The sequence below is a fragment of the Malus domestica genome, chromosome 10 (assembly GCF_042453785.1).
Source record: "Malus domestica chromosome 10, GDT2T_hap1".
Taxonomy (NCBI): Eukaryota; Viridiplantae; Streptophyta; class Magnoliopsida; order Rosales; family Rosaceae; genus Malus; species Malus domestica.
The window spans coordinates 9333650-9344686 of record NC_091670.1 but is presented as its reverse complement, the minus strand read 5'-3'; positions in this window follow the sequence as shown (position 1 = coordinate 9344686).

Sequence of the window (11037 nt, the reverse complement as noted above, 5' to 3'; positions counted from 1 at the left end):
GAGTAGTGGTATACTTCTGGGTTTACTGTTAGTATACTTTTGATTTCACACTTTTATGTAGTATGATATGCTGGAAACTATACAGGTTTTACAGCGAGGAGTTACTACCTTTGATAATGGAAATGATTTTAAAAATCTTTGTTTTGACCACTCACTCTTTCTATTTTTGCACCCTCCAGGTTCTAGTAGCAAGGTTCCGTATCGACGAGGACTCGTGGCACTCCCAGTTTAAGTGGCTCCTTATGATGGTATAATCATTATCTTACTTTACTGTACTTTATTTATGCTGTGTATGTCACAGCCCATTCCAGAGATGTACATTATTTTATTCTCGTTGATGTGAAAAGACGAAATTATCCTTGAGCGTTGATGGCGTGGTATGTCTAAGTTTTGGTTTAATGACCAATTTAATGAATCCCTAGTATGTTGGACCCAATTGCAAGCAAGGAAAATATTGGTTTGATTGGTGGATGTGCAAATAGGACCACACACACATCCACATCACCTTTCTCTCACTCCTGTACTCTTTCTCGGTTTCACTCTCTCTCTCTCCTTCGAACTTGTAAGGACAAACACCCAAAAACCCTTGAAACTTCACGGATCGTGGTAAAAGTTGGCACCATTGTGTTTGTGAAGCTCAGACGAGTCGATCGGTACCCATTTCAGGTAAGGATACCTTTGAAAACCCTAGTTTTTCGTAACCCCCGATTTGTGCACTGTTCAAGCACACATAATTATGGATGTTTTTGGGAATTTGAAGCTTGTAGGAAGCTTAGTGAGGTCCTAAGGAAGCTCGGATTGCTTTGTTTGAAGGTTTTGGACGTCGGAATCGTATGGACGAAGTTTGGTCGGTTTTCTTGGAATTCTCCGGTGAGATCCCGTGACTTTTAGAACTTTAAATTAGTATGGTTGTGTTCTACAAGTTAAGAGCTTCATTCTGGTATAAATTGCGTGAAAAATGGTGCAAAAACGAGTGAGAAATAGGTAGTTGCAGGTCTGTCCAGAATCTGGCGCTGGTGACACTGTTCCGACACTGGAGGTTGAAGATGATGCACGTGAGGTCGTGCCCTCCCCGATGCGTGGGGGCGCGTGAGCCACAGAAAAATTTATCTAAAAATATCACGATGTTCATGAGGTTGTGTAGGTTATGTTGGTATATTCAAATACCAAAATTGAGCTTTGTATGAGAAGTTATTAACTAGTTTTGTCTATGTGCTTTAAAATAACGTTTTTATAGTTAATCCGCATATAGGTGAGGCTTATCCCGAGGACGAGCGTATCCACGGGCGACTCGGGGGCTACGACCTTTCGACATACCAATGAGTGGGCTTTTGTTTTCAGTATATACTTATATACTTGATATAATTCCCAGAAATGCATTTTTAAGGAAAGTATGCTTTGAAATAATATGTCAAATGCTTGTATATTCTGAATATGCATTTCATGGTTGCATATATATATGTGTGTGTGTGTGTGGTGCTGTTGAGGCACAGGTAAGTTCAGGTAAGTTATATTTGGTTATGTGAATCATCGATGATGTGATATGCAATTGAATAATGTTGAGCTCATAAAACTGCACCTAGGATGATTATGATTTAGCCAGAGATATAAAGTATAAGCATGTTTATTTACGTCACCTGCTGCAGTATATACTCATATTGGATCTAACTTAAGTGCACAGTCTTGTTGTACATACCTTATTTATGGTTCCGACTCGTAGGTGACTAGTGATTTATCTCCCGGCTATTATGAGAGAGTAAAATTGAGCATAATTATATTACACCCAATCTTGTCGTACAGACCCCTTTTTAGTGGTTCCAACTTACGTGCAGTTTATTAGCGTATAGGTCATTGTAGTGACTTCGACTAGATTGACTTAGAGCTATGAATTCAGCCGTACAGACTACCACAGGGGTTCCGACTAACATAGCATATTTCTATGAATTTATTCTTACCTGAATTGCTTACACTGTTATATATTGGCATGGCTTATATTTGAATATGATTATGTGAAGCATTAATTGAATTGATATGATTTCATATATATATATATATATATATATATATATATATATATATATATATATATTATGTATATGCTTATAGTCTGATTTTGGGAAAAATTATACATGTTTTACACGAGGGGTTAGATATGTTGATAAGGAAAATGATTTTGTAAAACATTTGTTTTTGCCCACTCACGTTTTCTGTTTTGTGCCCCTCCAGGTTTTAAGTAAGCTTGCTATTGGTAGCTTGAGGACATCGGCGGTTCTGACATATCTAAATAATAGTAGGACATTCCTTGTACTATGTAATTAGTACTTGTCCTACTGGATTGCACCTAGACTTAATATGCTCTGCTTAGAAATGTTTACTGTTGTAACTAACTCCTATCACTTCCTGTTTAGTAGTGCACTCTAGTAATTCAGTTTTTAATTATTCGTATAATTCTTATCTTTATTGCTTCCGCACTGTGCACATGGCTATGTCACTCTCACGTGACGACCAACATGCCTTGATCTCGGTCGGGGTGTGTCAGTTTGGTATCAGAGCTTAGGTTTAGCAGTCCTGTATAATTCTTGAATATTCTAATCCTTGTGATGTCTTATGTCAGAATTATGCCGCCTCGTAGAGAGCCCCGTCAATCAACTGAATCTAGTTTCCCTAATATTGCTCAATTAGAGAAAGCTATAGTTTCTGCCATTCAGACAACATTTCGTACTCCCTAGAGGACACCTCTTGAGACAGTTTATAATCTGAAGTTGACTCACTTAATTGGAAATGAAGGTCATGAAGAGGCAGAAACATGGCTGAATCATGTAGAGAAGACTTTTCAGGTGATGCAGAGTCAGGAGAATCTTTCTTCTGATAGATGGGTCGAGAAAACTACCTGGTTTTTTGGAGACCAGCCTGCATCCTGGTGGAGACAGGAGTCTTACCAATTGACCCCGGAAGAGATTGTGGATTGGGGAGTGTTTAAGAAGTTGTTTCAGAAAAGGTTTCTTCATCCTGCATATATCGATAGTAAGAAATAGGAGTTTACTCATCTGAGGCAAGGAAAGATGTCCGCTAATGAGTATTACAAGATGTTTACTGATTTGTCGAGATATGATCCGGAGGTTGCTGCTATTTCGGTAAAGATGCTTCGCCGTTTCAGTTTGGATACTAAGAAGAAATGGCGTTCTATAGTGACATCGACTCACTGTGCCTCTTACCAGGAGTTTTATGAGATTCTACTGAGGATTAAGGCCTTAGAAAACATGCCTAGTGAAAGTGAGGATGAGGAAGGAAAGAATGGGGGCCAGAGATAAGATGACAAAGGAAACGGGCAAGCATTTCAGGGACCCCGCAAGACCTAGAACTTTAAAAGGAGTGGCGGCAATTCCAGCTCTTCTAGTGAAAGATTGAGTACTAATATGCAGAGGAGAGGTGGTAGATTCACTGAAGGTCTGAGGTTCCAGAAGCAGAAAGATTTTGGTGGTTCAGGTGGATCTAGTGCTCCCTTATGCCGCAGGTGCAATATTAGGCATTTTGGGGGAGTGTAGGAGAGGCAGCAGTGGATGCTTTACTTGTGGTCAGATAGGTCATAGGGCTACTCAATGCCCTCAATGTCAACAGAGACCCATCAACCTTCTTTCCCACCACCTGCACCGACCCAGTAGGCTTCAGGATCTGGTGGTTACACTCAGACTAGACGAGGAGGTGCCTACCACTACCAGGGTGACACCGCTCCCTACATTTCAGGACAACAACAGTATTCTCAGGATCCTCAGTATCAGAGTGGGTATCCTCAGTATCAGGGAGGATCTATGTCTTAGCCGTATTCAGGCGGTGGATCTTAGTGGTACCAAGGGGGACAACCCCAGCAATTGCTACTAGTAGCACAGGATCTTCGAGGCAGTCGAGTCAGCAGAGGCAGGGACGTGGTGTTCATGCCAACAGAGGTCGCGGTGGACAACAACAGAACCAGACACGTATCCATAACATGTCACTGCAAGATGCCCAGAATAATCCAGATTTAATCATAGGTACGTTGAATATTCTTGGTCATTTTGCTAGAGTACTGATTGATTGTGGTGTTACACATTCTGTTATTTCTCATACATTTGCTTAAGCGACACAACCTCATCCTACACCTCTAGGATATAATTTAGAATTTTCTATGCCTAGAGGGGATATATGTTTTGTGGATCGGGTATATCCAGGATGTCCAGTGGTAGTAGAGGATGTTATTATGCTGGCTAATCTTATGCCGTTGGATATTATGGATTTTAATGTGATTTTGGGCATTGATTGGTTGCACTATAATCGTGCCAAGATAGATTGTTATGGAAAGACAGTCACATTTCATTGTCTTGGATTACCTGAAGTTACGTTTATAGGAGAGCCTAGTGGGGGTGAGGCATGGTATTATTTCAGCCATGAAAGCAACGAGATTGTTGTCGAAAAGTTGTCAGGGATATTTGGCTCATGTGGTGTTGAATGATGATGCTCTTAGTAGTGTGGAGGATGCTCGTGTGGTCAAATATTTTCCGGATGTATTTCTTGAGGATTTGCCTGGATTGCCGCCAAATAGAGAAGTGGAGTTTGTTATTGATCTGCTTGCAGGTATGAATCTTATATCTTTGACTCCTTACAGAATGGCTCCTACTGAATTAAGAGAATTGAAAGTGTAGTTACAAGAGTTAGTGGATAAAGGTTTTATTCAGCCGAGTACTTCACCTTGGGGAGCTCCAGTTTTATTTGTGAGGAAGAAAGATGGAACTTTGAGGCTGTGCATTGATTACAGGCAATTGAATCAGGTAACTATTAAGAACCGTTATCCATTACCTCGTATAGCCGATTTATTTGATCAACTCAAAGGTGCCTGCATATTTTCTAAAATTGATTTGAGGTCAGGTTACTACCAGTTGATGATTAAAAATGAAGATGTCTCTAAAACCGCATTCAGGACACAATATGGTCATTATGAGTTTCTTGTGATGCCATTCGGGTTAACTAATGCACCAGCAACTTTTATAGATTTGATGAATCGATTATTCCAGCCATATTTGGGCAGGTTTGTTATTGTCTTCATTGACAATATTCTGGTATACTCTAAGTCTAAGGCTGAGATTGCTAGACATTTGAAGTTGGTGTTGAGCAGTTTGAGGGAACACTAACTATATGCTAAGTTTAGCAAATGTGAATTTTAGTTGAATCAAGTGGAATTTTTGGGACATGTCATTTCTGCTTAAGGCATTCAAGTGGATTCTCAGAAAGTAGCAGCTGTGGAGAATTGGGAGCAACCTCGAACCGTCACCGAGGTACGGAGTTTTCTTGGCCTAGTAGGCTATTATAGACGGTTCGTTAATGATTTTTCAGTGATTGCTTTGCCATTGACGAGTTTGACTCGAAAGGATGTTAAGTTTGAGTGGGATAATCGATGTGAGCAAAGTTTCCAACAATTGAAGTATTATCTCACTCATGCACCTATTCTAGCACTTCTTAATAATAGCGGTAATTATGAGGTTTATAATGATGCTTCTTTGAATGGTTTAGGTTGTGTATTGATGCAACATGGTAGGGTAATTGCTTATGTTTCAATATAGTTGAAACCTCATGAGAAGAATTACCCTACACATGATTTGGAATTAGCAACTATCATCTTTGCTTTGAAGATTTGGAGACATTACCTTTATGGTGATAAATGTAAGATCTTCACAGATCATAAGAGTCTTCAGTATTTGTTTACTCAGAGAGATCTTAATCTTCAACAGCGGAGGTGGATTGAGTTACTTAGTGACTATGATTGCACGATTGACTATAATCATGGTTGTGCAAATGCAGTGGCGGACGCACTTAGTAGGAAGACTCCAGTCAGACTTAATGCCATTTATGATTGTCACGTTCCCCTTCTAGCAGATTTGAGGTCCACTGGAGTGGAGTTAGGAGTGGAGGATCGAGAAGAAGCTTTGCTTGCTAATTTTCAAGTTAGGCCAATTTTAGTTGACCATGTACTTGAGACTCAGATGAATGATGAAGAGACTCAAGAAATAGTTCAAGCAAGGAACCAAGGCAAAATGAAAGATTTTATAATTTGAGAAACTGATGGCATGTTTATGCAGGAAAGCATAATGTATGTGCCGAATAATGCAGAGTTAAAGAAAGAAATTTTGGATGAAGCGTAACTCTGGACGGAGGCCATCTTCAAGGGTTATGTTTAGCTTCGTCTCAGGCCATCTCCATCCGAAGGCTGGCCAGAAGGCTCGTTTTAGCCATTTGACCATCCAAGATATTAATATTTTAATAAACAGTACAGGGCCATATTTGTTTTCGTTTCCAACCGAGGGCCAAACATAATTTATTATTTAAAAACTACAACTTAAATGTTGTTAAATGTTTTTTTATGCTGTATAATTTTTATGTTGGTTAATGTTATTTAATTTTGTTTCATATTGTTTAATGTTGTTTCATGTTACTTAATTTAATTTAACGTTGTATAATGGCTTAGGAAGTTATAGAAAAAAATAGAATTAAAAAAAATATGAAACAAATTTTGTGAAATAGAAGTTATAGAAAAAATGGAATTTAAAAAAAAATAAGAAACAAATTTTGTAAAATAAAAGTTATAGGAAAACAAATAGAATTTAAAAAAAAATGAAAAATAGAAGTTATAGGAAAAATTTTGTAAATAAAAAATAATAATAAAATTGTAAAAAAAAAATAATTAAAAGCATTCTTGTCGGTTATAACCAACAGGGTTTCCATTTTTTGTGGCCAGCCCCTTCCGATTTCGTGGGGCCCTCTCAGATTCCACAACCTTCTTAATCTTAATTTCTTCTATGGGCTCATTATATCTCAGATCGAACGGTTGATATAAAATCAGCTTTTTTTTTATTACCGTTGCAAATCAAATGGCTCGTATTAAAGAGCCGTTGGGATCAAACGGACCGTGGGAAGCCACGTGGCTTCCCAACGATCACTTGGTTTTCTGAGGCGCTCGGGCCCGTGCCCTGAAATCCGGTCGGGCGACGCGCCCCCACTCACGAGTGAGGGGCACACGCCTGACACAAAAAAAATATAAAAAAAAAAGCCGGACCCAGGCCTTGCGTCAACCTGACGTCACAGGCCTCGGGCAGCAGGCCTGTCAATTTTCCACGGGCCTGCAACTCAGGCTCCCACCCTCACTCGGGCCCTCCAATGCTAGACCTCCTCCCACCGGACCTTGGGCCCTTTCCTGGAGCCTATCCCCCGAGCAACCACCATGGGTGGAGTTGCTCTTACGGAACCCGAAACCAGTGAGCTCTCAAAAGGCTTCATGCTAGGTAGGGATGGGAATATACATTTAAGGATCACTCCCCTGGACGATGTGGGATGTCACAATTACTTTTAAGAGTTAATAATATATGCAATTGGGCTGGCTTTTCTCTTGCCTTTGCTCTTGCCCAACAGTTATATATGATTAACTTTATTCATTTAGCGATAAGCGACACTTAAAATATATCCGGATAAACTTATTTTATTTTGATAGTTTAATTCAATTAAACAATAAAGTTAAAGAATAAATTTAAAAATAATAAAATATTGAGAGGGCTAAAAATAATCCACTCAGTTGAAGATGGTACGTATATAAATATGACTTGACATTATTTATTTAAAAGTAATTTCTTGCATGGCTATAATTCTGAACGGAACTAAATATAACCTCTTCGGTTGAAGATGATCTCATCTCATATCGCTCTAGCCATCATGGTCCACACCATACCCTCTCTTGAGTTCTTAAATCTCATATATCTTTCTCAAATTCTCTCTTCTTCTCGGTCGAGCTCCAAAATTGAGACAAAAACAATTTTAAACAGGTTGAGACAAAAACAATTACTTTTTAGAATTAATAGTATGTGCCATTGGGCTGTCTTTTCCCTTGTCTTTGCCCTTGCCCAACAGTAGAATTGCTTTGAAGGGCTTTGGAGGAGTGCCAGCAACCAATGCCAAAAAGCCACAATCCAAGGGCAACCCAAAAATAATGTAAACAAGACTCATAGTTCGTGGTTAAAAAAGAACAATATTAAGAGATGAATCAGTAGAAGACGACCATGCATAAGGTTCCACATTGTTGGATTGTCCCTAGATTGGACATGCTGGGACCAAATGACGTTGCCTGTTGCCCTTGGTAAGTCGAAATGAATTAAATGTACGTATACTTCTTTAGCTGAAAGGGAACAAGACCAACATGGAGAATCGATTGAAGGGGTTAATAAAAGGGAGTCATTTCAATTTGCGTGGCCACATCATGTAGAGAGACAATCAAAGTGTCTGGAAGATCCCAAGTATTACCCACATTATAAAATCACGTTTTCGAGCATCAAGTAGAGTGGGCTAAAACTTCTGGTGTATACGTTTTGTCTGTTCATTCGATCGATGGTGCATGATGTGAGAAATTGTAACTTGTTCAACATCCGATTGGATTGATTCAGTTATAAAATAATCAATTTTGAGCAGGTACCGTTTATTTAGCGAGTCGAATTGGCCGGTTCAGTTTGGTTTTTGCTAATTTTTAGTAGAAAAACTCCCAAAACTCCTACTGTATTGGGGTTAAATAATTTTTTTTATTTTGATAAGTGGATAATAATTACTACGTTTAGTAATGTTATAAACAAAATAGTAGTATAATCAAGTTCACTACAACAATAAAGTTCAAATATCCTTCAATGTACCTTATAATTTAAAAAAAAAAGAATATCCCATCGAATAAAAACAGAATTTATAACAAGATATGACATAATGCTTTTTTTTATGAAGGCAGATTCTCTATTCTCCTACTTCTTGTGCCTTCCTGTTTTATGTGATCACGATTAAGATACGTTAATATTTTATATTATTATTCATTTTTGTTTTCGTATTCTTATAAAAAATAATATAAAATGTTAACCTGACTACCGTGACCACACAAAACAGGAAGACATGGAAAATGAAAGGGCATAGAATCTGCATCCTGTTTTTTATAGTGTACGTTGTAATCTTATTTCGTAGACACGTGTCTGATAAGTCGGTTAGTAGGTTACAGGGGTAATTCGACATAAATTTTTCTCTGACTCAGACGAGTCGAAGTTTGAATGAATAAATAATAGTAGTTCAAAAGAAAAATAGACTGTTTCTTGATAAAGGTGACGTGATGGCCAACAACAACATAGGCATGCATGTGTTTGAACGTTATTGGTTCATCCGACTGAGATCCTTATCGATACTGTTGGTTTTTGTGAATGAGGATTCTTGTAATCTTAGACCATCTCCAACCGAAGGCTGGCCAGATGGCTCGTTTGAGCCCTCTAGCCCTCCAAGATTCCTCAAGATATTAATATTTTAATGAACATTACAGGGCCATATTTGCCTCCGTTTCCAACCGAGGGTCAGAGGGCCAAAGGGCTCGTTTTAGCCCTGTCACAAAAAATCATCTCCAACCGACGGCCAAAGGGCCATAGGGCTAAACATAATTTATTATTTAAAAACTACAATTTAATGTTGTATAAATGGCCTAGGAAGTTATACGAAAAAAATAGAATTGAAAAAAAATATGAAACAAATTTTGTGAAATAAAAGTTATAGGAAAAAAAATATGAAACAAAATTTGATTCATATGAAAAGGAAAAAAAAAGGGGAAAAAAAGAAGTTTACATTCATTAAAAAAAAAAAAAAGTTTAAATTCATTAAAAAAAAAAAGAAAAAAAAAGAGGCCTAATAATACAACGGCTACTAGCCGTTATATTAAAAAACATTTCAAACTATTAGTGTCGGTTATAACCGACACTAATAGTAGAACTATTAAAAAAAAAAGAATATCTTTAATGTTGTCAGCTATAACCGACAGCAATAGGAAATCATTAAAAAAAAAAATAGCCAGCCCTCTAGCCCTCCAGCCCTCTCCGATCCCGTGGGGCCCTCCCAGATTTCAGAGCACTCTGGCCTAGCCCTCGGTTGGAGACGGTTTTAGGGCTATTTTCGGCCCTCTGGCCCTCTGGACCCTTCGGTTGGAGATGGCCTTATAGTTGGTTCTGTGGACTTTTAATCAGTGTGGGATTGTCTTGTAAACTGTTGGGTGGCACATTTTACTTCAAGCACGAGGCATGCTTCTACAATAGGACGGGGTCACAAGTGTTGATTTAATCTCAGGTTGCCGTTTTCATTTCCGAAAGGATTTAGACGATTTTTTAATCGTATCTGTTCATCGTATATCTTGCAGTTAGTTTTCATCACATATTATTTGTGTTTAATTTTAAATAAAAATTTTAAAATAATTTCTAACCGCATGAAATACGATGAATGGACACTATTAAAGAATCTTCATAATTCTCACAAAGAGAATCCAGATAAGATAATCATTCATCATTTCCAGCCCACAAATAAGAGAATTTGCTTGCAAATTGGGATATTAGAGCACAATCATAATATATAACGTCGAATGATTAGTTTGGCTTGTTTAAATTATCTCTCAAACTAGTAAAATTAAATATTAGCACAAATTAAAATGAGGTTTGTGAACAACAAAGACCAGATAACATTCCACTTCTCATCTACACTAAGTCGGATTTTGCAGGGAAAAGCGAAGATACATGAAAATTGTCTTCCGTGACGAAGTCATGCTTTCCAATGAGTGGCATATAAAAATTTATAAGTTTTTCTTGACAATAAATTTAGGGAAATAGTATATATTTACTTCAAATTACCAACAAATTAGCAAATTGTATAACATAATGTTGCTTATTTAACCATGCATGGTCTATGATTATTAATTTGTAAAATTCAAAGTGAAAAAACTAATTTAGATTTGCAATACATTGCTTAGAAATAACACCGGTGATCATTTTAGTATTATTCGGAATAGAGTTTTCAACTGCGACTTAATTATAGAATATGTTGACCTAGCTGGTCTGGGTTTGGTTATTCTAAACTCCACCTCCCTCTTATTTTCTTTTGCATCAAAAGCTTCCGCCGCCGCTCCAGTAATATGTATACACGTTTTTCACATAAAAGAATCTCTTAAGGAAATAAAAAATTGTC